The sequence below is a fragment of the Sorex fumeus genome, unplaced genomic scaffold (assembly GCF_029834395.1).
Source record: "Sorex fumeus unplaced genomic scaffold, SorFum_2.1 ptg000020l, whole genome shotgun sequence".
In the NCBI taxonomy this organism is placed as follows: Eukaryota; Metazoa; Chordata; class Mammalia; order Eulipotyphla; family Soricidae; genus Sorex; species Sorex fumeus.
Window position 1 is genome coordinate 6,973,184 of NW_026606077.1, and position 27,157 is coordinate 7,000,340.

Sequence of the window (27,157 nt, forward strand, 5' to 3'; positions counted from 1 at the left end):
TTCCTTCCTTCCTTCCTTCCTTCCTTCCCTCTCCTTCCTTCCTTCCTTCCTTCCTTCCTCCCTCCGTCCCTTCCCCCTTCCTTCCTCCCCTCTTCCTCCTTTCCTTCCCTTCCTTCCTTTCTGAATGAGGATCACACTCAGCAGTGCTGAGTGTGGGCACAAGCAGTCCTGGCGATGCAGCACTGATGATTCGGTGCTCAGCCCCAGGACTGTGCTGCCGCTCTGGCCCCACAGTGCTCCTGAGCCTGCAGGGCCACCCCCAGCAGTGCTCTGTTGTGCTGGGCCGGAGCTCAGGGGCCTCTCCGTGTCCTCTGTGGGAATCATCGTGCCTGTTCATTGCTCCGTCTCGCCCGTCATATGAAGCCACCGCAGGCCCCCTCGTTTTCCTGGCCCCGGTGCTGGGCTGGACTGTAGCTGTCCCGTGCGGTGCTGCTCGGAACTGCTGGTATACGTCTCTGATCCCATGCGCGGTTCCCCAGGGCTGCGGCCGTTGTCTCTCGTCCTCCCCGTAAGCCCGGAACGTGGCTGGCCAGAGCCCTTTTGCAGCTCACAACCCTCAATTCACCAATCTCATAACCCAGCCTGGGGTGCGTGGTACCAGGCCTGGGGAGGGGGCCTTGCTCTTCCCCATCCGAAACCCCCGTGCCTTCTGCCCTCTGATAGAGCTACTGAGAGACCCCGGAACCCGGGCGTTCGCGTCACCTGCCCTCTGGGTGCCAGGCCAGAGCTTGCCCCTTTGCTTAGTCCTTCACTGAGCACAAGGCGGGAGTGTGAACTGGGGGAGGAGCCACAGGGAGGAGGGAAGGAGGGAGGGGGGCTGGACAGACACTTGGCCTGGGCCGGGCCGGGAGGGGTCTTGTCTCGCCCATCTCAGGAAGGGTCCCTGCCGTCTTTGGGGGCTTTGAAGCGGGGAGGAGGCCCTGGAGAGCTCGGGCCGCCGCTCCCTCCGTCACGAGACTCCCTGGATGACTGCTCAGCTTCCAAGACAGCGCCAGCCAGGGCTAATCTGAAATAAAAGTTTTTATTTATCTAGCTTGATACCTGGTGCAAGGTTAAATCATACAAGAGAGAAAGCAATAAAAGAGAGAGATTAAGCGTAAGGCGCCGTCTTAGGCATGGCCTTTTGCAATATGGTTACAGAGATATTGAGCCTGAAGTCACCCACCAGGCACCCGGCTGGTCCCCGGCCTGCTGGTCTCCGCGGGAGCGCGGGACGAGAAGTGGCGGGTGCTGGGGGTGGGAGGGTGTGTGGGCGCTCAGGAGGGAGCCGGGGGGCTGGCAAAGGAGAAGGGAATAGCTCAACCCCAGCGGCCTCCGCCCCAGGCAGCTCTGACTCATACTCCCTGGAGCGACTCTGGGCAGCACCATCGCTGCTCCGGGCACCCCCGTCACCAGTATTGATGGAGGCCCAGGCACCCTGGGAGAGCAGGACAAGCAGCGAGTCTCAGGGCCGAGCAGATCGCCCCATCTGCCTCAGTCTCCTTATCTGTAAAATGGAAATAATAATAATAGCCTTTATCCCCAAAGCTGCTCTCTGATGGCTATGCAGGATGAGATGCTGGGGGCCAGGGGGATAATTCAGGGGTGCACCCAACCTTGCTCCCACCCCCAGCAGCACCTCCTCCCAGCCCCCTGCACCCCACCCGCAGCATCCCCTTGGGTAAGTCTGGAGGTCCGGTGCACAGGTTGGGGCCTGGTGACGCCCAATGCAGCAGGACCCTAGTGGTTACTGTATCGTCAGCCCTCAGGTTCTGCTGTAGGCCTGAGCACTGCCAAGGTCCCCACAGACAGACAGATACAATGTTCCTTTTGAGGGTAAGAGACTTGGCGGCCCTCTTCCCTGCCTACAAAATTTACAGCTCCCGAGGGAGCCGTCACTTAGCGGCTGGGGCACTTGCCTTACCTGGGTTCGACCCCGCTACCCTGTATGGTCCCCTGAGCCTCGCTGGGCGTGACCCGGAAACCAGAAACAGAACGAAACAAACTCAGGACTCGGGTTCCCTGTTGAGCCTCGAGTGCCCCCTGGCCTTCTCCTGCCAGTCAGCCCCTGAAGCCACGGGGACGCCCCTGGCCAGCCCCTCCTTAGACACCTGTGTGGCACCCACACTCCGGGACCCTCGAGCTGAACGGGGAGCAGGCAGGGATGACGGAGCGTGGCTCTTCTCCCACACAGCACGCCCCTGCGGGGCCCCTTCTGTGTCCACACAAACCCTCCCCCAGCTCCAGCTGGGTCCCCTCTCTCCGTGGGCCAGAGAGGACAGGACCCCAGAGATACCACCACCCGCCCCCCCCCCCCACGACCCACGGTCCATCTCCCTTTGGAAGTGTAGGGGGAAAGGCCAGGAGTCTTTCCTTGGTGGATGGACAATGTCCATCCGTCGCTGAAAACCCACCCACCTGCTTCTCACCCCATCTGTCCCTCGAGACCCCGGCAGGATGCCCCAACTCAGTGACCTGCGAGACTGTCCATCCCAGGCACAGGGCTTGCAAGGTCAGAACGAACGCTGGCCCCAGCCGCGCGCAGGTCATCATGCACATTCTGGGCTTTTTTTTTTTTTTTTTTTTTTTTGCTTTTTGGGTCACACCTGGCAATGCACAGGAGTTACTCCTCGTTCATGCACTCAGGAATTACTCCTGGCAGTGCTCGGGGGACCATATGGGATGCTGGGAATCGAACCTAGGTTGGCTGCGTGCAAGGCAAACGCCCTACCTGCTGTGCTATCGCTCCAGCCCCACCATGCACACTCTGAGGACCCTCTGCTCCCACCCTGACCCTCCCCTCGACGTGCGGGGCACCTCCCGAGAGCTTTGGTGGCCTGAGGACCAGAGTAAAGCGTTCAGCCCGTGTCCACTCTGCATGGTTCAGTAATGCTGATTATCAGCCCGGGTCCACAGGAAACGGAGACCCGGCTGCCTGAGGGCACAGCACTGATGGCAGGCAGAGACCCCTACACTGCGGCCGGGGCTGCCCGAGCAGGCCCGTGGCCCCTCCCTTTAGCTCCTGTCAAGTGCTCTGCCTGAGTCAATTAACCGTTTGCCCCCACTCAAATATTTGACCAAGATCCCGGAGACAGAGATTTCCGGGGCAGATAGTTTCCTGACATTGATTGAAGTGAGCAAACATTCTGACAGGGTGAATTCATTCCTGGCGGTGCCGTTCTACGGGGCGGCTTCGTGCCGGCCCCCTGGTAGGTCTTCGGTGCAGGAAATGCGGGCGGGAGCTGGCCAGCTCCCGTTTTCTGGCTCACTGCCCCTGCCCCCCGCTCTGACGGCTGTCCGTGAGCACCCCTGCCCCACGCCCAGGGACCCACCTAAGAGAAGCGCCTCTGGGTTGTGGCAGTGACGGGGAAGACGTGACGGGCGGTTCACAGCCATGGCCCGCTCCTGCCAGGGAAGGGGGTTGTGTTGTTTGCGTGGGGGCCACCCTGGGGGCGCTCGGGGGATGTGTGGGGTGTCGGGATCAAACCTCTGGGCCACCTGCCCACCTGCAGTGTTGTGGCTCCCACCCCTTGCTGGGCTGCTGTACAGGGGCGGTCACGACCTGTGTCGTCTTCTGAAGCACGGGAGTCTTAGTGCCGCAAGATCAGTGCGGTTGAGGCTTCAGGAGCTCCCTGCACATGGAGGCTGGAGGCCCCGGGGCTCCAGGTCTGTGGGGCGGGAGGGTCGCCTGCTGGCGGGGCTGAGATGTGTCTAAGGTGGTCTGGGGGTAGGCCCTGAGTGCTTGCGAGGAGTGGGGGTGGGGTGGAGACCAGCCCCCTGAGGAGCAGCAGGCCCTGGGTGCGGGGGTGAGGTGGGGTGCAGTGCCCAGAGAGGCCGGCAGTGTGGCAGTAAAGCCTCTTGGCCCACACAGTGCGATGGCTGTGGCTGCCTCCACGCTGCCCTCCAGGGTTTGTTTCTGCTCAGGCTCTCGGCAGGAAGGAGCAGGCACAGATCTTCAGGGGAGAGCCAGCCCCTCGGGCTCATCTGCTCCTGTGACAGTTGCCTGCTAGCACCAGTACTCTCTCCCTCTCCCACCTCTCTCTCCCTCCCTCCCTCCCTCCCTTCCTCCCTCCTCCCTCTTTCCGCTTCCTTCCCACTCTCTCTCCCCACCACCCCATCATAGTCTTTTATTTATTTATCTATTTATTTCACTGTCACTGTCCACTGTCTTCCCGTTGATCATCGATCCGCTCGAGCGGGCCCAGTAACGTCTCCATCATGAGACTTGTTACTGTGTTTGGCATATCGAATACGTCACGGGGAGCTTGCCAGGCTCTGCCGTGCAGACGAGACACTCTCGGTAGCTTGCCGGGCTCTCCAAGAGGGGTGGAAGAATCGAACTCAGTTCGGTCATGTTGGACGCTTGCAAGGCAGACGCCCTACCCGCTGTGCTATCGCTCCAGCCCATCTACTTATTTATATTTAGGAAAACTTCCCTTCCAGCCAAAGATTCTCCATGGCTGTGTTCGTACATTCCAGAGAGAACGGGGAGGGCTGAAGAGGGGCTCGCACCTGCATCCCAGGGCCCTGGGTGTGATCCCCACCAGCATCTCAGCCGCAGGTCAGAGTAGCTCGGGCATCACCAGACGTGGCCCAAACAACCAGAAGGACAAAACCAAAACCCCATTTTAAAGGTGCCAGGGAGAAATCCCGCGGGTTGAGTGCTTGCTTTTCTCATCACCACAAACACTGCCAGACACGACCATAAGCAAAGCAACGAGCAAATGTAGCTTGAATTTGCTCCATTTACTGGAAAACTGTATTTAAGGAAACAGAAGCGAGTGACAGTTCACCTGGATGTTGGAGTTTAGATTGTTCTATGTGATGTTCTTATGCGGATTTTTTTTGGGGGGGGCGTTTAAAATTTCCCTTCTCTCTGGAACCTCTGTTTTTTTTTTAAATATTTGATTACATTTAACATTCAAACACCAATCCCACCACATTTCCCCTTCCCACTACCATATTTCGGATGTTTCCATCCCCAACCCCAACCCCTGCCCCGAAGCAGAACCGAAATAATTTATTTTGTATTGTTTGTTATGAATAATCTGCTGGAAATGATCTAAAAATGGTTTCTTAGAGAAAAGTGTGTGGAGATTGTTTCATTTTACCCAGGGGCCACTAAGCCTTTCTATAAGGGATCACTAACATGTTGTTAAAGGTTGAGCCTTAATGCACTACTCTTTTTTTTTTTATTAGTGAAACACCATGAGGTACAGTTGTAGATTTACAGTTTTTTGTGCTTGGGTTTCGATTATACAATGATCGAGTACCCATCCATCCACCAGTGCCCATTCTCTACCACCACTAATCCCAGTATCCCTCCCACCCCCATTCCCCCATCCCACCCTGCCTCTGTGGCAGGGCATTCCCTTTTGTTCTCTCTCTCCTTTTGGGTGTGTGGTCAGCAAAAGAGGCGTTGAGTGGCAATCATGTTCAGTCCATAGTCTACTTTCAACATGCATCTCCCTTCCTGGGAGGATCCTCCAAATACCCTTTATTTGGTGCTCCCTTCTCTATCTGAACTGCCCTTTCCCCTAGAATACCCGGCTGGCCTCTAAGTTATGGAGTAATCCTCCTGGTGCTGATCTCAGCTATTCTTGGGTATTAATCTCATATTTTGTTACTTTATATCCCCCAGATGAATGCAATCTTTCCATGTCTATCCCTCTCTTTCTGACTCATTTCACTTAGCATGATACTTTCCATGTAGTACCACTTGTATGTAAATTTCATGACTTCGTCTTTTCTAACAGCTACATAGTACTCCATTGTGTAGATGTACCAAAGGTTCTTTAACCAGTTATCTGTTCTTGGGCACTCAGGTTTTTTCCAGATTCTGATGCACTACCCTTGAAGTGTGAGTGGTGTGAGGTATGAGGTATTGCGTGGTCCAGGAATAGGTTCACTCATGGGTGAGGCTCGGTTCGAGGGTGTGGAAAGTGACCGGGAGCGTGGCAGTGGTTGAGTTCTAAAAGTTTGTGACTGCTGGGGCTGGGTCCCTTGGGGCGGGGAGGGGCCTCACCCACCCTCCTCTGGGGCACTGCAAATGAAACAGCCTGATGCAGGGGTCCAGCAGCATGACTATGGAGAGTCATTTTATGCTCTTCCAAGAAATTTATAATGAGTCTCAGGATCATGGTTGTTGATGAGATTATCTGGCGCCAGCCAGAGGTAACTTGTGGGCATGACTGCCAAGTTGCCGAAAACAGGGGGACATGGGGAGAGGTCATCCATTCCTGGTTCCCTTGAACGGGGAGTTTCAGTCACCAGTCCCTCATACCTGGGTTGAAATCTCTGTTGTTACTGTGGTTCCTGGAGTCACACACACACAAGCTAGAGCTGGCAAGCCCTGGGTGGTCTCACTCCTTCAGTGTGGGGCTCCCACATCCTCTGGCTGTGGTGCTCCCCAAAGCCCGCTGCGGTGCTCATGCTTGTCTTCACTGGGGATGTCTCCCTTTAGAGGGGCTGTCTGGCTGGGGTGCCTGGCTGGGGTCCGCACTCAGCATGGGCAGCTGCCCCAGGGCCCGAGCTCTGCCCTGGGCCTCTGCAGAGAGCATGGGGCTGAGAGAAACTCCGAGTCACGGGGAGACGCCGTGCAGGCTGGCAGAGGTCAGAGAGGTGGCATTGGACGGAGAAAGGCTGGCCTGGTGTGGCCTTCACTGCTGAACAGGAAGCACGAGAGAGCTACAATCTGTGTAAAGTGCTCAGAGCCTGGTGTGAGGCTGAAGGCCAGGAAATACTGAGGTTTTGTGGTGGAGCAGACGTGAAGCCGCCGTGGGACAGGGTTGTCGTCAGAATGTGGTGTTGTTGGTGTTGCTACTGGAAGTCAAGGGGGTGGGAAAAGTAAGAGGGGGCCTTCCCCACAGTGGGCCGGGCCAGCGCTGAGCTGAAGGGAGGAGTGTTGGTGGGCCACCTCAGCACCGGGAGGTGATTGGACGGGCCCAGAGGTCAGGCCAGGGCCTGAGAACTGTTCCTTCCCAGGCATCTCTGATCCCTGAAACTGGGGAGCACTTGGGAGCCTCTGAGAAGGGAGTCCCTGTGAGGTGGAGGGTCCCCCAGACCCTGCCAGATTGGTCAGCAGGGCTGACTGCGGTGGGCACGCTCAGGCCCTTCTTACTAGAGGCTCCACAGAACGGGAAACTGACCCAGACTCTGGGCTGAAACAAGGGTCTTGCACCCAAAAGGGTCTTCAGGACGGAAAACCAAGGGCGTCTGGAAGCCACAGGGGAGAATTCATTTCTTCTTTTTTTTTCGATATGCCAGACACAGTAACAACAAAGTCTCCAATGGAGACGTTACTGGGCCCGCTCGAGCAAATTGATGATCAACGGGAGGGCCTTTTTTTTTTAAGTTTTTTTTTTTTTTTTTTTTTTTTGCCACATCTGGCAGTGCTTGGGGCTTACTCCTGGCTCTGGACTCAGAAATTAACTCTGGTGGTGCTTGGGGACCATATGGGGTGCTGGGGATTGAACCTGGGTCGACCGCGTGCAAGGCAAACGCCCTCCCTGCTGTACTATCACTCCGGCCTGAAGATTCATTTCTTGCCTCGCCGGCTGTCGGCTACCAGCATCACTGGCCCACAGACCATCACTCTGTCATCTTCACCGCTCAGGTTGCCTTCTCTTCGCCCACAGCCAGCCTCCCTCTGCCCCTCCTCCTGGACCCTCCTCGGGCCACGTCTCAAGGTTTAACTGACTCCTCTCTGCCAAATCTCTGCATCTGTGTCAGAGAACATCCAGAGGTTCCAGAGGTTTGCAGCTGGAAGTCTTTGGGGGCCATGGTTCAGTCTGCCGCGACATCTGGGCCCCTCTCTGCTCGTGTGGCTCTCTGCTGTCTCTGCCCTTCCACTTGGGCTGGCCATACTGCCCCATCCATCAGGGCTGACCTTGAAATACCTCCAGTCTCTGTCTCAGCCATCAGCGGTATCCAGAGATTGGTTCTCCAGTTCCAGGTTTGCAGGACAGGGCCAGGTTAGCTGTCATAAAGCAACATCCAAACGCCACGTGGAGTGGCCATCCTGAGATGGTGTCCACCAGGCCAGGAGAGGGGCAGCCCCCAAGCCATCCCACACCTGTATAAGGACAATAAAGAAGCCAGTGGGCCGAGTGGAGCTCTTCAGAGCAGATGCAGTGTGGGGCAGAACAAGAGCACCGCAGGGAGGGCACTTGTCTTGCACACAGTCAACCCAGGTTCGATCCCAGCTTCCTCTATGGTCCCCTGAGCACCACCAGGAGTGATTCCTGAGCACGGAGCCAGGAGTGAGCCCTGAGTACCACTGTGTGTGACCCAAAAAACAAACAACAACAAAAGCAAATGCAGTGTAAATACGAGAGCCTCATATGGGACAAAGAGGCCCCACAAATCAAAGGAGGGACTTGTTTAGTGGCCGGTGTTGGGAAACCAGCTCACTGCATAGAGATGAAGAAAGCCAGGGGTGCAGAGACAGCACAGAGGGGGGGGGGGCACGTGTTCTGCACACAGCCCACCCAAGTTTAAGTTTGATCCCTGGCACCACACAGGGTCCGCCAAGCCCCGTCAGGAGTGATCCCAGAGCACAGAGCCGGAAGTAAGCCCTGAATTCTGCTGGGTGTGGTTCACAAACCAGGGGAAAAAAATTTTTTTTTAATTAAAAAAAGAAAGAGCTCAGAGCCCCGGAGCACATGGAAGAGATGAAAAATTGATCCCCATGTAAGGATTTCTAATTCATAAGGAATATAGTGGCAACATTAGTGACAGGTGACACGTAGGAAGATTCTGGCAACAAATTGTCATCAAGGGGCTTGTCCTTAGACTATAGAAGCAAAGGTCTGCGAAATTCTGTAGAAAATTGGGCAAAAGGTCTTCCCGGAATGGAGCCCCCCAGTGACTGGTGAATGTCTGTAGAGCTGCTGAAACTGGCCTGAAATCCAAGAACTGCACCTGGTAACTACAGCCCCGCCCACCCCCACGCCTCACCCCCCACGCCTGTGAGTCGCTTTCTCTGCTGCCTGTTTGCGAAGGCCTGAAGCTGAGCATGGGTCCTAAAGGATACTTTTGCAATTCAATTTGAATTTCACTTATGTGAAATATTATCCCATTCCCCCCCAAAAGAAAAAAAAACACTGCAGTCTTATCATTAGCAGACCTATATTACAGACCGCTGTGCTCAGCTTTTATATTTGGAATTTTATTAAGAATTTTTTCCAGGGGCTGGAGCAATAGCACAGTGGGTAGGGTGTTTGCCTTGCAAGCAGCCGACCCGGGTTCGATTCCCAGCATTCCATGGGGTCCCCTCCCCCCCAGCACTACCAGGAGTGATTACTGAGTGCAAAGCCAGGAGTAACTCCTAAGCATTGCCGGGTGTGACCCAACATGCAAAAAAAAAAAAAAAGGAATTTTTCCAGTCCCAGGATTTACTGTGAGGATGTTTTCTCCTTTCCTTCGCTCCAGTGATGCGGCTGGAATGTCCAGGGCCACAAGTTGAGTTGTGGTGCCCCCACGCTCAGCCCCAGGCCCACGGGGTCACGTGTCACTCACTGTGGGGCTCACACTGGCTGTGCCACCAGGTCTCACGGGAGCCACTTCAGGGTCACACTCGACACATGTGGCCACACCAGGCATCCCACTCACAGCCTTGTGCTCGAAGCCACTCCCCAGCCCCTCAATAAAAAAAAAAAAAAATTAAGAAAATTTGTTTTCCGTCTCGTTAAGATAGCAGCAACATATGTGTTTCAGCTGCCTCTCAGCCTGCGACGTCAAAAATCTGACCAGTACTGGGGCTGGAACAGTAGCACAGCAGGTAGGGCGTTTGTCTTGCACGCGGCCGACCCGGGTTCGATTCCCAGCATCCCATATGGTCCCCCAAGCACCGCCAGGAATGATTCCTGAGTGCAGAGCCAGGAGTAACCCCTGAGCATGAGCTGAGTGTGACCCAAAAAGAAAAAAAAATCTGACCAGTACTTTACAGAGAAGGTTTGCAGCCTTGCTAAGTTATACTCTGTCAGAAACCACAGACTGTTACATCCAGTCACATCCTAGCACTGTTTTTGTAGGTCAAAAATGACTCTGAGTCAGCAGTTTACTATAGTTCGACTTAAGAGTTGTACATGCAGCAAAATAGATAAATCTTTCAAACTAGTGTCAAATGGTAAAAGAAATAGCATGGGGTTGTGTAAAACCATGTCTGTAAGTGAAAAAAATAAAAGTTACAGTGGGCATTTACCAACAACTCTTGCAAGGACTGGGACCCTCAGTAAGGCCCTGAGTTGGCCTTCGGCTGCGGGTGAGGGACCCTGGGGGGTACAGAGGGAGCCCACAGAAAGCCACTTGCTAACACTGAGTGACCCCGGGTGTCTGCCAGTGCTTAAAGCAATGCATGTGTGGGAACTCTTTCCTCTTGTCTGTCCCTGGATGAGGAAGCTAGTTCAGGAAGTTCAGGGTGGCAGGGACTTTCCCCAGGCCCCGTGGAGCCAGGATTTGGACCCAGGCAGTGCTGGTCCAGCTTTGGAGACAAAATCTGAAGTCCAGTGCAGTTAGTGTGGTGTGGGGGCCGGAGGGATCGCGTGGCTTGACTTGCACGAGGCTGACCCAGTTTCTAACCTCTGAGCCCCACCAGGAGTGACCCCTGAGTGCAGAGCCAGGAGTCAGCCCTGAGCATCGCTGGTGTGAACCCAAAACAACACACACAGCAAGTGTGGTTCAGTGGGAGTGGGTGGCCCACGTGGTCTCAGAGAGACCCCCCCTTGCTGCTGAGTCCCAACGCCCACCGTCACTGGGAACCCCCTCCCGATTCCTTCCCATCCCCCTTCCCCAGAATTCGGAACACCAACCTCAGATTCCTCCCTCCAATGCCACAGTGGTCAGAACGTCCCCAGGTGGGGACCCGTCCCCCCCCTCACCCTGCCGGGCAGCAGGGCCAGTGTGGAACAGAGCCGGGGACAAGGCGGCTGTTTTCCCAAGAAACAGCCCCCTCCTCCCTCAATGTGTGGCCATCCAGGCGGCCCTTGTCCTCGGCGTATAGGAGCGAGGTGGGGCAAGTATACGGCCAGCCCTGTCGAGCCCAGTTGCCCAGGGGACCCTGCCAAGTCCCCTCCATAACTCTGAAGAGGGGTGCACTTCATTGGTCACTGCCATTGCCCAGGAAGTGGCTGGAGGCGGGGTGGGGGGGCTGCCTGCTTCTCATCGTCAGTTCCTAAAAGAGAGGGGGGCCGGGGAGAAGCTCACCTCTGCTGCTCCCTCTCCATCCACTCACCCGTGAGACCACAGGGCCCGGCCCACGATGACCAGGCCACATGCGGCATGGCCAGCAACTACCGCCAAGCCACTGAAGATCCACGACCTTTCTGCCTGCGCCCACCCCGCCAAATCTCTGCCCATCTGACCACCTGGCACCTTTGTTCCTCCCCGAGCTCCCAGTCTGCAGGGAACCACGCTCGGAGTAGCCTTTCCGCACCGCCCGCCCGGGGGACGCAGAGCGGGGCTGCTCTGGTGAGCTCTGGTTTTTCCTGGCTCCCTGAGCGGTGCCTTCTGTTTGGGGGCCGGGGGTTCACACCCAGAGTGGGCCTGGCAGGGAGCGAGGGCTGGCGTGGGCCGAGAGCAGAACGCAGCTGTCTCCCGGGTCCCTTGCAGTGGGAATTCAGGTGGCCCTCGAATCCTGCCCGAGGCTGCCAGGCCTGGCTCTCGAGAACAGTCATGCTGACGCCTCTTGCGGGCATTCTTGCTTCCGCTTTGTCCCCTGCCAAGGCTGCGGGGGGCAGGTCTGTGTGAGTATAGGCTCTGTGTGTGGCCCATGAGGCCGCCCTGCCTCTGTCTGTTATCCCCATTTTATAGATGTGCAAACTGAAGCTGATGGCGAGTGGGTCGGTGCTTGCGCGAGCTCCCGATTCCTCCAGAAGGAGAGTTTGCCCGTCCACTCGAGATGGACAGTGGGTGTGGGAAGGAGATGAGGTGAGGCTCCCTTGGGTGGGCGTGAGGAGCCAGTGGGAGAGGCCTCATGGTTGGAGGGCAAAAGGACCCCTAAAGTGCAAAAACTCGGGACTGGAGCGATAGTACAGCGGGTAGGGCGTTTGCCTTGCACGTGGCCAACCGGGGTTCGATTCCCAGCATCCCATATGGTCCCCTGAGCACCACCAGGAGTAATTCCTGAGTGCAGAGCCAGGAGTAACCCCTGAGCATCGCTGGGTGTGACCCCCCACCAAAAAAATGTGCCAAAACTCAGGCAGGCCGTGTCTGCAGAGGGCAGGGGTGGAGGGGCAGGGAGAGTTTGTGGAAGGAGCCAACCCCCAATCACAGTTCTCCCGTGCCCCAGCCGCCTCCCAGGCGTCCCGAGGCCGGGGACATTCGGCCTCCGAGGGCCCGTCTTTGTTTGAAGGACAGATAATTAATCGCACAAAGTAATCCCCGGCACAGCGTGGCAGATTTATGGAGACGGCTCTGTCCCAGGAACTCTGCCTTCCCATCCTTCATTTCCCAGGCTCGGCGAGTGACTCGTTCTATCACAGGCCCCATGCCAACAGGAATCGCATTGCGGGGAGGTGACCAGGTGGCGGGAGATTGATAGCGAATCAGCTGGGGGCCAGGGAGGGGCGGGGCAGAGCGGAACAGACGTGAGCCCCCCCCCAAGCACCTCACACTGCCCTCCCTGCGATGACTCAGGGGCCCAGCTCCACAGCCCCCACCCAGCATCTGGCCCGAGCCTCCCAGGTCACAGATGAGGAAACTGAGGCCCGGTGCTAGGAGCGAGCCATCTGTCTCTCAGACACGCCTCAGCCCTCCCCTGCTCCTTCTCGCCCACCCCCCAGCTGCCCGGAAGCTGCCAGGATAAGTTGCTGGTGGGGCTTTTCAGAGCCCTTCACGGGACAGTGGTCTGCGCAGCTGGACTACCAAGGGGGTGTCGGGTGGGGAGGAGACGGGGCTGGCCGAGCCTGGCCGCCTGCCGTCGGGGAGAGAAAGGAGGGCAGGGCCCTGGACGGCGGGGCGGTCACTTCTGGCCTCTGTTTGCTGGGCTCCTGGGGAGCTGTCCCTCCTTGTGAGAGGGGAGTTTAGGTGCTCAACCCTGCCACACCTGTGCACCAGCCGTCCCTGCACCCGGCTGAAGACCCCCGGTTTCGACCCCGGGTTGTTGTGAGTCACTCGTCGGGCATGTCTCTTGGGCCAGCTTCTGGGACCAGGAACGAGACAGATGGAAGTGCTGTCCACCTGGAATGTACAGTATAAGGAGAAAGAAAATAAACAGATGAGAGCACAGAACAGTTTGACAGTGATGGCTGTTTGCAAGAAAATAAGAACAGGGGATTATGAAGGATTGAGCTGCGGTGACTTAGCTGAGTGTTTGGAGAGACGCCGTTTGAGAGGGGCCTGAGCACTGAGCAAGGGCGAAGAAACTTGTGGAGTGGTGGGAGAGGAGGAGGTGCGGAAGCCAACTGTGGAAACCGCACATGCAAAGGTCCTGAGGCAGAGAGGCGGGTCCCATTTAGGAGACAGGAAATTAGAAAAAGAGGTTTTCAATAATATGACGGGGAGTAGGATGTGAGGGCAGAGAGCTAGCGGAGACCGGCGGTTTAGGGTCCAGCAGGCCAAGGTGAGAAGCTGGGCTTTGATTCCATTTCCTCCGGGAAGGGCCAGTTTCTGTGAAGGATCCTGACCCGCTAGAGATTTTGCAAAAGATCGGAGGCTGGAGAGATGGCTCGGACTGCTGGAGCACGGCTTTGTCTGCAGGAACCCCGGCTTCCTTCCCTAGCACCGCCTGGTCCCCTTAGGACTGACCCCTGAGCACTGCGTCAGTAGCAGCCCCTGAGCACTGTTGGGTGTGACTCCAAAAAAAGCAATAAATAAATAAGTAAAATAACAGGCAGGAGAAATAGTACACGGGTTGAGGCATTTGCCTTGCATGTGGCCAACCCTGGTTCAATCCCCGGCACCGCATGTAGTCCCTGAGGACCTCCAGGAGTGATCCCTGAGCACTAGAGTAGAAGGAAGCCCTGAGCACTGCGACATGCTCCACACACACACACACACACGCACACGCACACACGCACACACACACATGCACGCACACACGCACGCACACACACAGAAACAAATGAAAGATCCTAGGGATGCTGAGGGCGGGTGAAGCATAGAGGTGTCTGGGACAGAGCGGGGAAAAAGCCTGTAGGCTTGTCCCATTGACCACCTCTGTCCATTTGTCTGTCCAGCCATCCCGCCCCCCGCCATGGGCACCCACCCCCTCCTTCTGGTGCCGGGCCTCTCCTGCCCTTCCCCGTCTCAGCTCAGCCCTGCCAGCACTCGGAGCTTTGCACTCTCGTGCATGCAGCTCCAGGCAGGAGCAGGCCAAGACTCCCGGGCATGGCAGGCAGGCCCGGTCACCGCCCCAGCGCCCGGAGAGCGTGGTGGCAGGTGGGACTGCCCGGGGTGCCGAGCCCAGCAGGGCGACACCGCCTGATGCTGTCCGCAGCCCTGCCGTTAAAACCGTAAGTCAGCTTTCAGCAGCCACAGGACGGACAGGCACATCGGGGCAGGGCCGGGGCTGCGGGCAGTGGATGCCCGGTGCAGCGTGGGCGCTGAGGTGCTCCTGGGGGCCAGCCAGTGCCAGCACGGCCCCCGGGCATAGGCTGCTTCCTCCCCACCAGGGGTTCTGGGACCCCAACACTGCCGCCAGCATCGGCAGGAGCCTTGCCCCCCGGGCTTCTAAAGTGTCCCTTCACAGACTCAGGGGTGGCTGCCAGGGTGCTGTCCTCCCACATGTGGGCACCTCCCAAGAAACTGCCCCCGCCCACACAGGAGGGGTCTGCAGCGAAGGGGCCCAGCCGCTGTGGCCCAGCTGCCGGCCGGAAGCATGCGGCCCCGGGGCCTCCTGTTCTAGAAGGGATTTCGCGGAGACTTTGGCTGCTGACCAGAGAGGCCGGGCCGTCTCCAAGAAGCCACCCGTGGGAGCCCCAGGGACGGGCACAGCTGTGTACTCTGCTGGCTCGTGCTGCGAGGAAACGGGTGCCAGCCACAACCTCGTGACACAGCGTGGCTGCAGATGCTCCGGAGGGTGAGGATGAGCGGGGCCAGGCGGCCAAGGAGACGCGGCCACCCCCACCCCCCAACATGTCCCCACCATGCACACCCCCATACACCACAATACACACCACACAGACTGTATACCACACACACCCCTCATACACCACAACACACACACTCTCTACACCATGCACACCCCCTACACCACAATACACACCACACATACGTACACTCCACACCATGCACACCCCTCATACAGCACAATACACACCACACACACTCTACACCGCACACACCCCTGTACACCACAATACCCTGTACGCACACATACTGTACACCGTGGACATCCCCATACACCACACATAGATAGCACACACTGCACATTCCATATACCATATATACTCACACAACACACACACACACCCCGTGGACCATTCATGGATACACACTACACAACTATACATAGTACGTATACCCCGTACGCCACACATAGTTCATGTACCACATACACACAGCACATCACACACACATGTACCACACACTGTGTGCACATTAAATCTCTCACACACACCGCACACACACACATCACACAAGATACCAGGAGCATGCACAGTATATACACAGGTGCAAACCGCACAGCGTATCCATCATAGGCCACTTATGCATACCACACACGTACTGCACTTACACAAACACAATACACACGTGCCCTCCACATCACACACTGCCCCGCCCCCCACATAGACATCACCGTGCATACACACACTTGCTCAGAGAAGCAGGGCTGGTGTTGCTGACAGACGTGGACCAGTGTGTCGGTAGATCCGTAGTAACATGCCCGTGTGTCTGTGTAGATGAGAGTTGTTGACATTTCAACATTTGTATTTCTGGTCTCTTTCCCTTTGGTTCTTGTTTAAGAAATGGGGTGTTTGTCACAGACACTTTGCAAGCATCTCATTCTGTTCTTTTCTACGCTCTCCGGGACTTGGCTTCTGAGGAGAGCGCTCAGAGTGAATGCTCTGGTCCTAACACTGGTTCTACAATCAGTCAACCCAGCTTGGTGGGTCTTCGGTGACATTAAGGAATCCTTTGTGCTTGCTTTGCACGTGGCTGACCCGAGTTCGATCCCCTGCATTTCATAGGATCCCCGAGCACTGTCAGGAATTCCCGTGTGCATGGCCATTCACTTTGCTTAATGAGCATGTTTGGCTGCAGTTGAGTCTTGTGTCAATATATTTATTTAGTGTGTAGAGATATAGGAAATGTACTCCATATTTAAAGATGAGCTGGAGTGTCCTCTAATACTGCCAGAAAAAAATTGCTTGGAGGGAACCCATCGTTGGGCCAAAACCATCATTGGTTCCCCTGCCTGGCACCGACCCCCACCTGCTCGCTGGCCCAGCTCCGACCTCCAGCTCCCCAGGGGAGAGATCTGGACTCTCACAGTCTGACCTTGTTTTCCACCTCGGACAGATGCCTCTCACTTGCAGCCCAGAGACTCTGCAGACGGGATTGGGCAGACAACTCCTTGGACACCATCCGTTTCCTCCCCAGCCCTGGACACAGGCCCTGTTATAGGGACTCTGTGGCCAGTAGTCGCTGTGGTGCCTGGCAGCCCCCAAGTGCCCACGTGAAGACTGGGCCAGGGTCCCTGCCAGCGTGACCCGTTCATTTGACCACAGAACTTCCCCCGTGCTTCATGCGTCCATCGGAGCCCCCAGGACACTCTGGGACACCCTGATCTCAGATCAGGGGATTTCCCGCCCACCCACTGTGTCTCTCCTGAGAGACATTTGTCATCTTTGCAGCGCACATGATTCATTTTTGGTGGAACGTAGATGTTTGACGGTTTCCACTGTTGGGTGGGGCTTGTCCTTAACTAGATCTGTCGAGTTTTCCTCGCTCACTCCCTGACCAGAAACATCTGCTTTGGTGTTACACTCTGAGTCACTGACCACGGCTGGAAACCCTTCCTGCAGCAGGAGGCCAGGCACGAGGCTGGGTGGAATCTTCTAGACACAGTGATCAGGCTCTGGGTTCAAGCCTCAGCTCCACCATGGACCAGCCCCACGGCTGGGAACCATTTATCGGGCCTCCCCTCCAGTTCCGGATTGTCCCTGGGCTGGTTGTGAGGTTGAGCAGCAGAATCTGTGCCGAGGGCTGAGTTTCCTTTCCTGAAAGAATTGAAAACCCCCACTTGGATGCATGGAGCACTTGCTGTGAGCTGTGCTCAATCCTTCCTTTCCTGGGGGCTGGAGTGATAGCACAGCGGGTAGGGTGTTTGCCATGCACGCGGCCGACCTGGGTTCGATTCCCAGCATCCCATATGGTCCCCTAAGTGCCACCAGGAGTAATTCCTGAATGCAGAGCCAGGAGTAACCCCTGTGCATCGCTGGGTGTGACCCAAAAAGAAAAAAAATCCTTTCTTTCCTGCTTTCTTTTCCACATCACCTCTCTGAGCGTTAGCGGCTGTGTGAGCAGTACTGACCCTTCGGCAGCCAAGAAAACGATAGCCCAGAGAGGCTCAGTAACTTGCTCATCATCACACAGCTTGTGAGGAGCAATGTGAGGAGCTTGGACCCTCGCCTTCCCTGGTACAACACAGTAAGATGAGATCCAGAGGAACACATGATCCCCTGGGTCCCTGGTCAGGTTTGTGGGTCCGAGAGTGACCTATTCTTAGAGTGGCCCATGAGCACTCGCCCTCATACCCAGAGGTAGGCAGGCATAGAGCCTTACCGGAACTGGGGGCTGGGGAGAAAGTGCTGGAGGTCTAGGTGCTCGCCTTGGCTGTTGCTGACCCTGGTTTCTCACGACACCAGACACAGTCCCCAAGCACTGCCAGGGGTCATCCCTGAGCACAGAGCCAGGAATAGCCCCAGAGCACTGCTGGCCCCCAAATTTGATAAAACACAAAATACAATGTCAAAGACTGGAAGACTTCGCCTGTGGGGTCCCGGTTCCTGGAGGCCCTGGGCCCCCCTGCCCGTCCTTAGCTCTCTGTGTGGTGCTCAGAGTGGGACCTGATGGGCTGAACCCCGCTTCTCCCCTCATCTGACTCAGCCGGGCCCCCTGCCTCTGACAGGGGCCGTTGTATAAACCGCAGGAGTGTGTGATGGAAGGCCCGTCCACGGAGACAAAGCCCCTGCTCACCCAGTGCTGTGGGGGCAACCCCTGCCCCCAGCCCCGCTTTAACTGGGGAGGGCTCAGCCCCGGAGGGTGGGGACACGGGCCAGGCTCCCCCCACCCCCATCATCACCCAGCGGGTACCAGGCTGAGGGGAGCTTTGCAGCCCCAGAGCGCCCACCCCCAGCCCTCAAGGTGACTGTCCGGCGGTCCTGCCAGCTGGTGGCCCTTCTGGATGAAGATAACTGTGTCCGGGCCGGCTCCCTGAACCTCGGCTGACCACATCTATTTCTGCGCGCGGAGCCCTGGCGGAGCACAGCCCGGCCCATAAATTACATGTCTCCTTCCCAGGCCTGAAAGTCACCCGCTCCCGGGACTCGGGGCGCCGCCGTGGGTCGGGGGGCTCTGCAGGGAGGGGATGGGGCTCGGGTGGGGGGGCATTCCACAGCACCATCTGGGTCAGCGCCAGCCCCGTCGGCCCCTCAACTCCGCCCCTCAGGTCCAGGAGGCAGATTTCCTGGCTGTTGGGCTGGAGAGTAAACCCAGCACAGAGCTGTGACCACTCCGCCACCGTCCCTGGCCGAGGGGAGCGGGGCTGGGACTTGAACTCGGGGCTCTGTGGCGCCGCCGGAGTCTGGCCAGGCCAGAACCTGAGCCTGGCACTCGGGGCGGTCACTAGGGCGGTCAGGAAGGCAGGAGCCAGGCGGCCCCAGGCTTCAGCCCAGCGGGCTCTGACCTTGCCCCTGACTGCTCTCCTCACCCATGGCCTCTGTCTCGTGCCGTCGTGTTCCAGACAGGTGCCACGCGCCTCCCCTGCCCCGGAAACCGGCCATGGACCTGCCCTATGAGTGGGGCGGGGGCTCTCACACACAGTGGGGAAACTGAGGCATGGGGGGGTCCACAGGCACAAAGCCCGGCTCCTAATGCCATGGAGCCCAGCTTTTCCATACGTGTGCTTCGTGCGTCCCTGGGCTGCCCGGTCTTCCCCGTTAGACGGCGGGTTCCCCACACACCCCATCCGTGGAACGGGAGCACAGGGTGGCCGGCACGGCTGCCGTGTCCTCCTGGGGCAGAGCCAGGCCCCCTCCCGCCTGCTTCTCCTTGGGCGCCTGATCGCTGTTCTCTTTGTTTTCTTAAGTGCCCTCCTCCCCCTCTGTGCTCGCACCCGGCCCCCGCCCCCCGGCCCGTACAAGGCCTTTCCGATCATCTAATATCATCAAGTCTCCTTGCGCGGACAGAGATGGCTTTATCGGGGCCCGTAAATCTCGAGCACGCTGACACTCAAGTGTGGAACCCCAGGTGAGTTATGTGGGAGGCCCGCAGCCAGCCGACAGCCCTCGGGTGCCCCCTCGGAGGGGCCGGTGGAGAGCGGCCAGCCGGGTTCTGGCCCCACTGCCCGGACCCTGGAGGTCAGGCTCCAGGTGCGCGGCCCTGGCTGGCCCTCCCTCCCCACCGCGCCCCTCCCTTGGGTCCTGGCTGCACCAACCGCCCCCTCCACCCTGGCAACTGCAGAAGCTGTCTTTTGTCGGCCTCCTCCGGCAGTGCTCAGGGTTACTCCTGGTGGGGCTCAGGGGACCATACGGGGGTGCCGGGGATCGAACCCAGATGGGCCACAAGCAAAGCAAGAGCCCTGCTCCCTGCACGATCACCCCAGCAGGCTCAGAGAAGAGTCTTCAGCAAGTTAACACTTTGTATCCTATTGTGAGTCTCATTTTTGCAACATGTATCGTGCAGATAGCTAGGTCTGACACCCTAAAAACCAGTGTGACTCAAAAGTCTGTCTTTTCCCGTCGCAAACTCCTGCGACGTCACTGTAGTGACTGAGCAGTTGCCGTGTCCTGATTTGCCTTCTCTCCCGCTGGCTGTTCAGGGTGTTCCCATCTTCCTGACTGAACATCCCTGTGGCGAACATTCTAGCTCTCTCCACCCACACCCATGATTTTTCCCTTTAGTTGGGGAATTCCTCTGGCAGCAGAGAGGAGATTTTTCCAGGAGACGGGGATGTTTTGATGAGAGCCGGCACCCCCAGCGTTGCCTTTCTGATCCCCTAGGCGCCCCCAGGACTCCAGGGCAGTCTGCCACCACCCCCCCCCCCCCGGAGCAATGTACTGCATCATGGTGGGGCCTGGCCTGCCCCCCGCCCTGAACATACCTCAATTAACTCTTCCTAAGTTGGAGCCAGTGATTAGCAAATTCCTGATTAGGAGAGGTCAGCACTTGATTGCTTGAGGGGTTTGTTGAAGTTTTGTGAAACTTCCTGGCCAGACCAGCCAACTACAGCCCGTCCCTAGGGAAGGACCAGGCGCCCATTTCTCTGACCGGACAGTAACAACTGTAATGACCAGAGGCCTGCGCTGGTCAGCACGAATCCCCGTGGGCACTTCCGGAGGCCACGGTCACCCCGACAGGGATGGCCAGCTGGCTGACCGCTCTGCTCGACCCCAGAGCAGCCCAGAGTGTGGGACACTCTAAGTCACTCAGTCCATGCCCTGTGGCCTCGCAGTGCCCCAGAGCATCCTGTCCAGACCATTCATTCATTCACTCAGAGACTTCATCAGCGACGACTGTGTGTTACCAGGCCACTGGGGGGACGCTGGTCCCCTTCTCCTGGGTGATCCCTTTGCCAGGGAGGCAGGGGGACATGGTAAACACATGAAGAGAGAGGGCCACGGGGCCAGTGTGCTTGAGGGACACGGGATCAGGCAGCAGAGAGCAGTGGGGAAGCCAGGAGAGTGGGCGTGGGGAGCCTCTGTGAAGGTGACATGTGAGCTCGGATCTGCATGCAGATGAGGCTCGGGCTGGAGCCTGCGGGGAGCTTCCAGGCACCTCACTGACTCTGCAGCACCCCTTCCCCGAGGGCCCCTGGGGGTGGGCAGTCTGCCCTCCGCCCGCGGCTTCTCCCGGTTGGAAGCCCGCGTAACCCACACCACTGGCTGCCATATGTCAGTGGCTGAACGCAGCCGGCCCAGGTGCCGCCCAGGATCCCGGCCCCTTCTGTCAGCAGGCAGCTTAGTCGCGATTTTTAATTCATAAGCTCTCTTGCCCAGAGCCCATACCTCAAGCTGGCTCCCAATTGTCATTATGCAGGGATCCATTCTAGGCAGACAGAGTTCCCTGGCTCCTGGAGTCAGGGCAGGGCCCGGCCCAGACAACACAAAGGAACACAGAGCACTGTGCCTAGGGCTACCCCTGGAGGAGGGAGAAGGAAGAGTGCAGGGCCCCGGGGAAACCCGGGCCTTCAGCAGGGCAGCCCCTGTGTCCAGCCACCGGTTCCCTTTAATCTCACTGGGCCTTCCTTCCCACCTCTGTAAAAATGGGGATGAGGGCTGAGGGCAGTGAACACGAAAAAAGAGAGCTGTAAACACAGTGGAATATTACGCAGCAATAGAAAAGATGGAATCAGACAGTTCACTGCCATATGGGTGGAACTGGGGCTTTGTGTTGAGTGAGAGAGTAGAGGGAGGGGCCAGCCCCCACTGCTCTGTGCTCATACACGGGATACAGGGCAGTGAAACCAGGAAATCCACAGAGGCCAGCAACCACAAACCGCATCACAAAACTTAGCCGGGCTGGGTGGGAGCTCAGACTAGACAGGACTTAAGGGCCGGTGCCTGGGTGTGGGGTACAGTAACTGCACACCGAGGGCAGGAACATTAGCCCTGTTGTTGACATGTCACCTAAACTACAACAGCCATCCAAAAAATGGGGGCCACACCCGGCGATGCTCAGGGGTTCCTCCTGGCTCTGCACTCAGGAATCACTCCTGGTGGTGCTCGGGGGACTCTACAGGATGCCGGGGATCGAACCGAGGTCGACGACATAAAGGCAAGCACTCTGCCCACTGTACTGCATTCCGACCCCATAAAAAACGTTTTTGAAGTCGTGCCCACAAGACATCTTACAGGGTGCTGGCCATTGTGGGGCAAGCCGATCTGGCTCTTCCTGGATGAGCTGGTCCCCAGCTCAGGGCAAGCACGGCCACGCTGGCAGGGTCCCACCATGAGGGAGGGGCACGGACAAGGCCCTCACCCCACCACATGCCGCACACATAGTAAGTGCTTCACATCGTGAGCTCATGGGAACCTGGGCAGGAGCTGTCACCCACGCTCGTCTGTCTGTCTGTCTGTCTGTCTGTCTTGCACAGTCCGTGAGCTGCCCTCGGGCGTCTGTACAGTGATAGACTCCGGGCAAGGGCAGGGCTGAGAGAGAGAGAGGCCCAGAGGAATGGGGTGCAAACCCCAATCTCGCTCTCTTGCCTTGTGCCTGCGTGCGGGGTTCAGGACCCCCCACATCCTCTCATCCATGTCCAGCTGCTGGTTGGGGGCTGCTTTGAGCAAGGGGAGCAGGGTTGAGGGCCACGTCCGTGGCTCCTTGTCCCTTGGCTCTTTCCTCCCGTCCTCTCCCACGCCCCTCCCCAGGGCCAGACTCAGGGTACCTGCCGCCCCCACCTCCCCCACGGGACCCCCCGACTCTTCCTGGTGCCGTAGAGCCCGGTGAGCCTGTGACAGGAAGGCGCTGAGCCTCGTCCCGGCCCCAGCGTGCTCCGGGCTCTCCAGCCGCTGCCTGGGTGGGGGAGCACCAGCCTCGCCCGAGGTGCTGAGGGTGGGCACCTTGGCAGGGTGCAGCCTCCAGGCGGCGGCCGCGGTGTGGGAGGTGGGCCTGGGGAGAGAAGGACCCGGGTGCCGGAGGCTGGTTTTCCTCTACCTCAGCGGGCAGAGGAGGGTCGTGGAGCAGACAAAGCAATTGAAAGTCACCAGCCCGTGTTCCCGCACGCAAGCACCGCCAGCGCTGGAGGGTCTTTCGCCAGACCTGCTGCCAGGGGTCAGGATGCTGCCTGCAGATAACAAGGGCAGAGGTGGGGTGATGAGGGCTGAGGCCGGGGAGGGGCGTGGCAGGGGGGGGAGGAGGAGAGCCCTCCAGCCAACCAGCCCCTGTCCAGGGGTGGAGGGTGAGCGCAGGGTGTGTCCGGGCTCCCCAGCCCAGGGGGCCACAGGGACCACCTCCTCTCCCTCTCCAAGTTCAAGTCTGAGCTTCTTGCCCCCACCCCCCGCCCCTCTCTTCCAGTCTGCCTCTCCCACTTCCTCCCTCGGTTTTGCCCACCCCGGACCGCGGGGCCTTTGCTCGACTCTGCTGCGCCCTCTAGCTGCCGCTGAGCCTTCCTCCAGGTTTTTCTCCCCAGTAGTTCCTGTCCCCGCTGTGCCCACTTCCGCGGGCACCCCCAGCTCTGACGCCTCCTTCTGTATGTGTGTCTGTCTCTCTGCCTCTCTGTATCTCTCTCTATCTCTGTTTATCTGTCACTATCTCTGTCTCTATCTCACTCTTTTTTTTTTCTTTTTTGGGTCCACACCCGGCGATGCTCAGGGCTTACTCCTGGCTCATGCACTCAGGAATTACTCCTGGCGGTGCTCAGGGGACCATATGGGATGCTGGGAATCGAACCCGGGTCGGCCGCGTGCAAGGCAAACGCCCTACCCGCTGTGCTATCGCTCCAGCCCTTATCTCACCGTCTCTTGCTCTCTCTTTGTCTCTCTTTGTCTGCCTATATGTCGGTCTGTCTTTCTCTGTCTCTGTCTCATTTGCTCTCTGCCTCTCTCTTTTCTCTCTTTCTGTCTCTGTCTCTCTGTGTCTCTTTGCCTCTGTCTCTCTCTCCTGCCTATTGCTGGTCCCCCTCCTGCCCATGCAGGATCGAACCCGGGTCCCACCTGTCTAAGCTTTCCAGCTCATTCCTCGCTGGCTCCGGGAACTGGCCGAGACCACCTTCCCGGTGCCCCACAAATGTCCCCTCTCTGCTGCCAGCTCTGCTGTAGTTGTGCTTTCCCACTGACCCTCCTCGCCAGCACCACGTGGACATTCTGCTGCCACTAACCTGGTCGTGGAGGAATGTGCTGGAACTTTCTAGAACGTATAATGCATTTCAGGTAGGGCTCCCTCCTCGAAATGGCACCTTGTTTGCTAAAGGGCAGTGATCGTGTGTGTGTGGCCGTGCTCCCTGGCTCCTGGCCAGCGCAGAGCGGATGCAGATACTTGAGCAGGACAGATGCCCACGAGGACGGATGGGGACGGATGATGCCGAAGTGGGCACCAGCCACTGCACAGTCACGTGACCTTGGGCCTGTTCTGTTTTGGGGGTGAGGCCACGCCCAGTGATGCTCAGGGCTTACTCCTGGCGCTGCACTGAGGGATCAGTATGGGAAGGTGGGGATCGAACCCGGGTCAGCCCTCCCCGCTGTGCTGTGGCTCTGGCCCTGGGGCCGTGTTTGCAGCATCTTTGTGACCATTTCCTCTGGTGTAAGGCGGGGTATCCCCCTTTCCGGCATCGGGAGGATGGAGTCACTGGTTTCACCAGTAGCTCTGCCTGCTCTGTGCACGGCCCGTGAGATGTTGGCTTTGCTGTGGCGTCTGTGGTTTAATGGACGGGAGAGATGGCGGGGGGGCGCCCAGAGCCCCTGCAGCCCCCAGACTTGGCTCACATGCTGTCCTGCTTCTCTGGGGGATACTGAGAGGCACAGTCTCCGGGGTCCCAGGGGGTCCCCTCCCCCGCCGTGCCAGGGCTGCACCTGTCACCCAGGGCTGCCTCTCTGCCCGGCACCTGTCTGTTCACCTGAACAGGTGAACGGCGGCCCGCTGAAGGGGACTTGGCTAAGCCTGAATGCAGGGCGGAGGCTGACAGGGTGCTATCAGTTTCCTGGCACAGAGGAAGTCATGTAGGAAGAGGCTGCTGGAGGGAGGGACATGGATGGGGGGCTGGAGACCTACCCCGGAGGGATGTTAGTGGGGGCTGGAGACCCACCCCAGGAGTGACAGGTGCAGGACCTGAAGGCAGCACCCAGGCATAGGATTTTCTGGCTGAGCCATGGCCTCAGGACCCCCAGCAAGCACTGAGTCCCTCGGTGCTGGCCTTCCTGGCCAGAGGACGGGTCTGTGCTTCCCGTAGGAGATGGCTCTGGGCACGGCCCGGGGTGGGGTGGGATTTCAGTGGGTCCCAGGCAGCCTGACTTTGTGAGGTTCTCTGTGTGGCGGGCTGTGTCCTCCACTGCTTCCTCCAGAGTCATGAGAGGAGGCCCGAGAGATGAAGACCTTGCTGGTCACAGTCCACCCTGTGGTCTGTCTCCAGAAGCCCGACCTCTTCTCTCTGTGCCGCCTCGTTTTCCCTCGGGGAGCTCCTGCCAGCAAGTGCTGCGCTGTTCAGACATGTGGTTAACGGACAAGGAACTTTCCTGTGAGACTCAAGGCAGGAGGCTGCCTGCTTTGTTTCTTCACACAGTAGGAGCTCACCCGAGGCTCACGCCTGCACACAGCACGTGCTCACCTGAACCTCACACCTGCGAACAGTAGGTACTCATCTGAATCCCACATCTGGCACACAGTAGGTGTTCACCTGAATCTCACACCTGCACACAGTAGGTGCTCCTCCAAATCTTGTGTCCCTGCCGTCAGTAGGTGCTATTTCAAGTATGATGCCCAGCACACAGTGTATCTTACACCATGCACAGTAGTACCGAAGTCTCATGGCCCTGCACACACAGTAGGAGATTTTCTGAGCCTTGGAACCTGCACATAATAGGTGTTCATCCAGGGCTCACAGCAGATGCTCCTCTGAAGGTGAATAAGTAAATTCATGAATCCTACCCTTCAGTCCAGATGACTCCCTGTGGGGTGCAGGCAGTGATGGTGCTATGCTGAGGAGTGGGGGGAGCCGGTCTGGGCCCTGGGCAACTCCGTGACCCTTGCTGCCTACGGTCCTGGGAGATTCGGAGTTGGCAAGAGGTTGGGTTGGGCTCTGCTGTGTGAGAAAAGAGCGTGTGTATGTATGGGTTCCACATGGCCAGTTCGGGTTCGATCCCAGGCATCCCATATGGCCCCCGAGCACTACTAGGAGGATTCCTGAGTGCAGAGCCAGGGATAACCCCTGAGCATCACCCCCACACCAATAATCACTGTATCACTGTATCACTGTCATCCCGTTGTTCATCGATTTGCTCGAGCAGGCTCCAGTAACGTCTCCATTCATCCCTGTCATGTGCTAGTGTAGCCCAATGGCATATTAGGGGCTCTTCCAGGGTCAGGGGAATGAGGACCATCATTGTTACTGTTTTGGCATATCAAGTACGCCACAGGTAGCTTACCAGGCTCTGCCGTGCGGGAGGGACTCTTTCAGTAGCTTGCTGTGCTCTCTGAGAGGGGTGGAGGCTTTGGGGGCAGCCTCTAATCACCTTTACAGGTGTTCCCAATCAAGCATATATGTGGGCAGGATACTTTCGGTAGCCTGCTGGGTTCTCTGAGAGCAAAGACTAGACAATAAAAGGTCGCGCGGCCACAAATGCGGTCGTGGGCTTCCAGGAGCTTGGTTTTGTAGTCTTTGGATCTTGGCCGTTGGTGGGATTACACAGCACTGGTGGGTGTAACTGTCTAACTACTGGAAGATGGGGGATCTGAGTGGAGGAGGCCCAACCCCAATCCGAGCAGGCTTGGAGATCTCAGCCCCGGGTCCTACACACCTGGGTTCCTCTGTCGGTTCCTTCAGGTGTGAGGCTCGTCTGAGTGTGTGGAGAGTGGTCTTAGCATGGCTGTGGCTGGTCTTCAGCTGCCGGGGCTCTGCTCAGGGCGGGAGGGAGACTCGGCCCGCCCCCCTCCAAGGGACCCCAGTGAGGACAGCCAGGTGCAGGGGCAGGAGACTTTCACACCAATAATAGCAATTATAATGTTGAATAAGCACTTAAATTCTTAAAATTGGATTTTGTTTTTATTTCTATTTATCATAAAAGGGAGCAGGGTCTGGGACCTTTGTGGGGGTCTCTCCCCAAAGAGACTGACCCTGTACCTTGGGTCTCCACTCATGGACGCTCTGAGCCCCCTCGAGTTGGGGGTTCACTGAACCTCTGAATTCTGGGGAGGGGTCGCACACGGGCTCTGGGCCGAAAGCCCCTCCCTCTATGAAGAACCTCAACCGTGTTCATGACTCATCAGCACTAGGCCAGGACCTTTCCCTGGACTCCCAGGGAGCAGAGGAAGTAAGCAGGGCGGGGCCTTGTCCCCTGCTGTCCCCTCTCTGGTCCGCGGGCTC

The 27,157-nt window shown here is 57.9% G+C and overlaps 1 protein-coding gene across 1 annotated transcript in view; it reads left to right on the forward strand.

Moving 5' to 3' along the window:
- LOC130022617 (cadherin-23-like) overlaps positions 1 to 27,157 on the forward strand; it is a 320,780-nt gene that overhangs the window by 191,080 nt on the left and 102,543 nt on the right. The gene's annotated exons all lie outside the window — the stretch shown is intronic.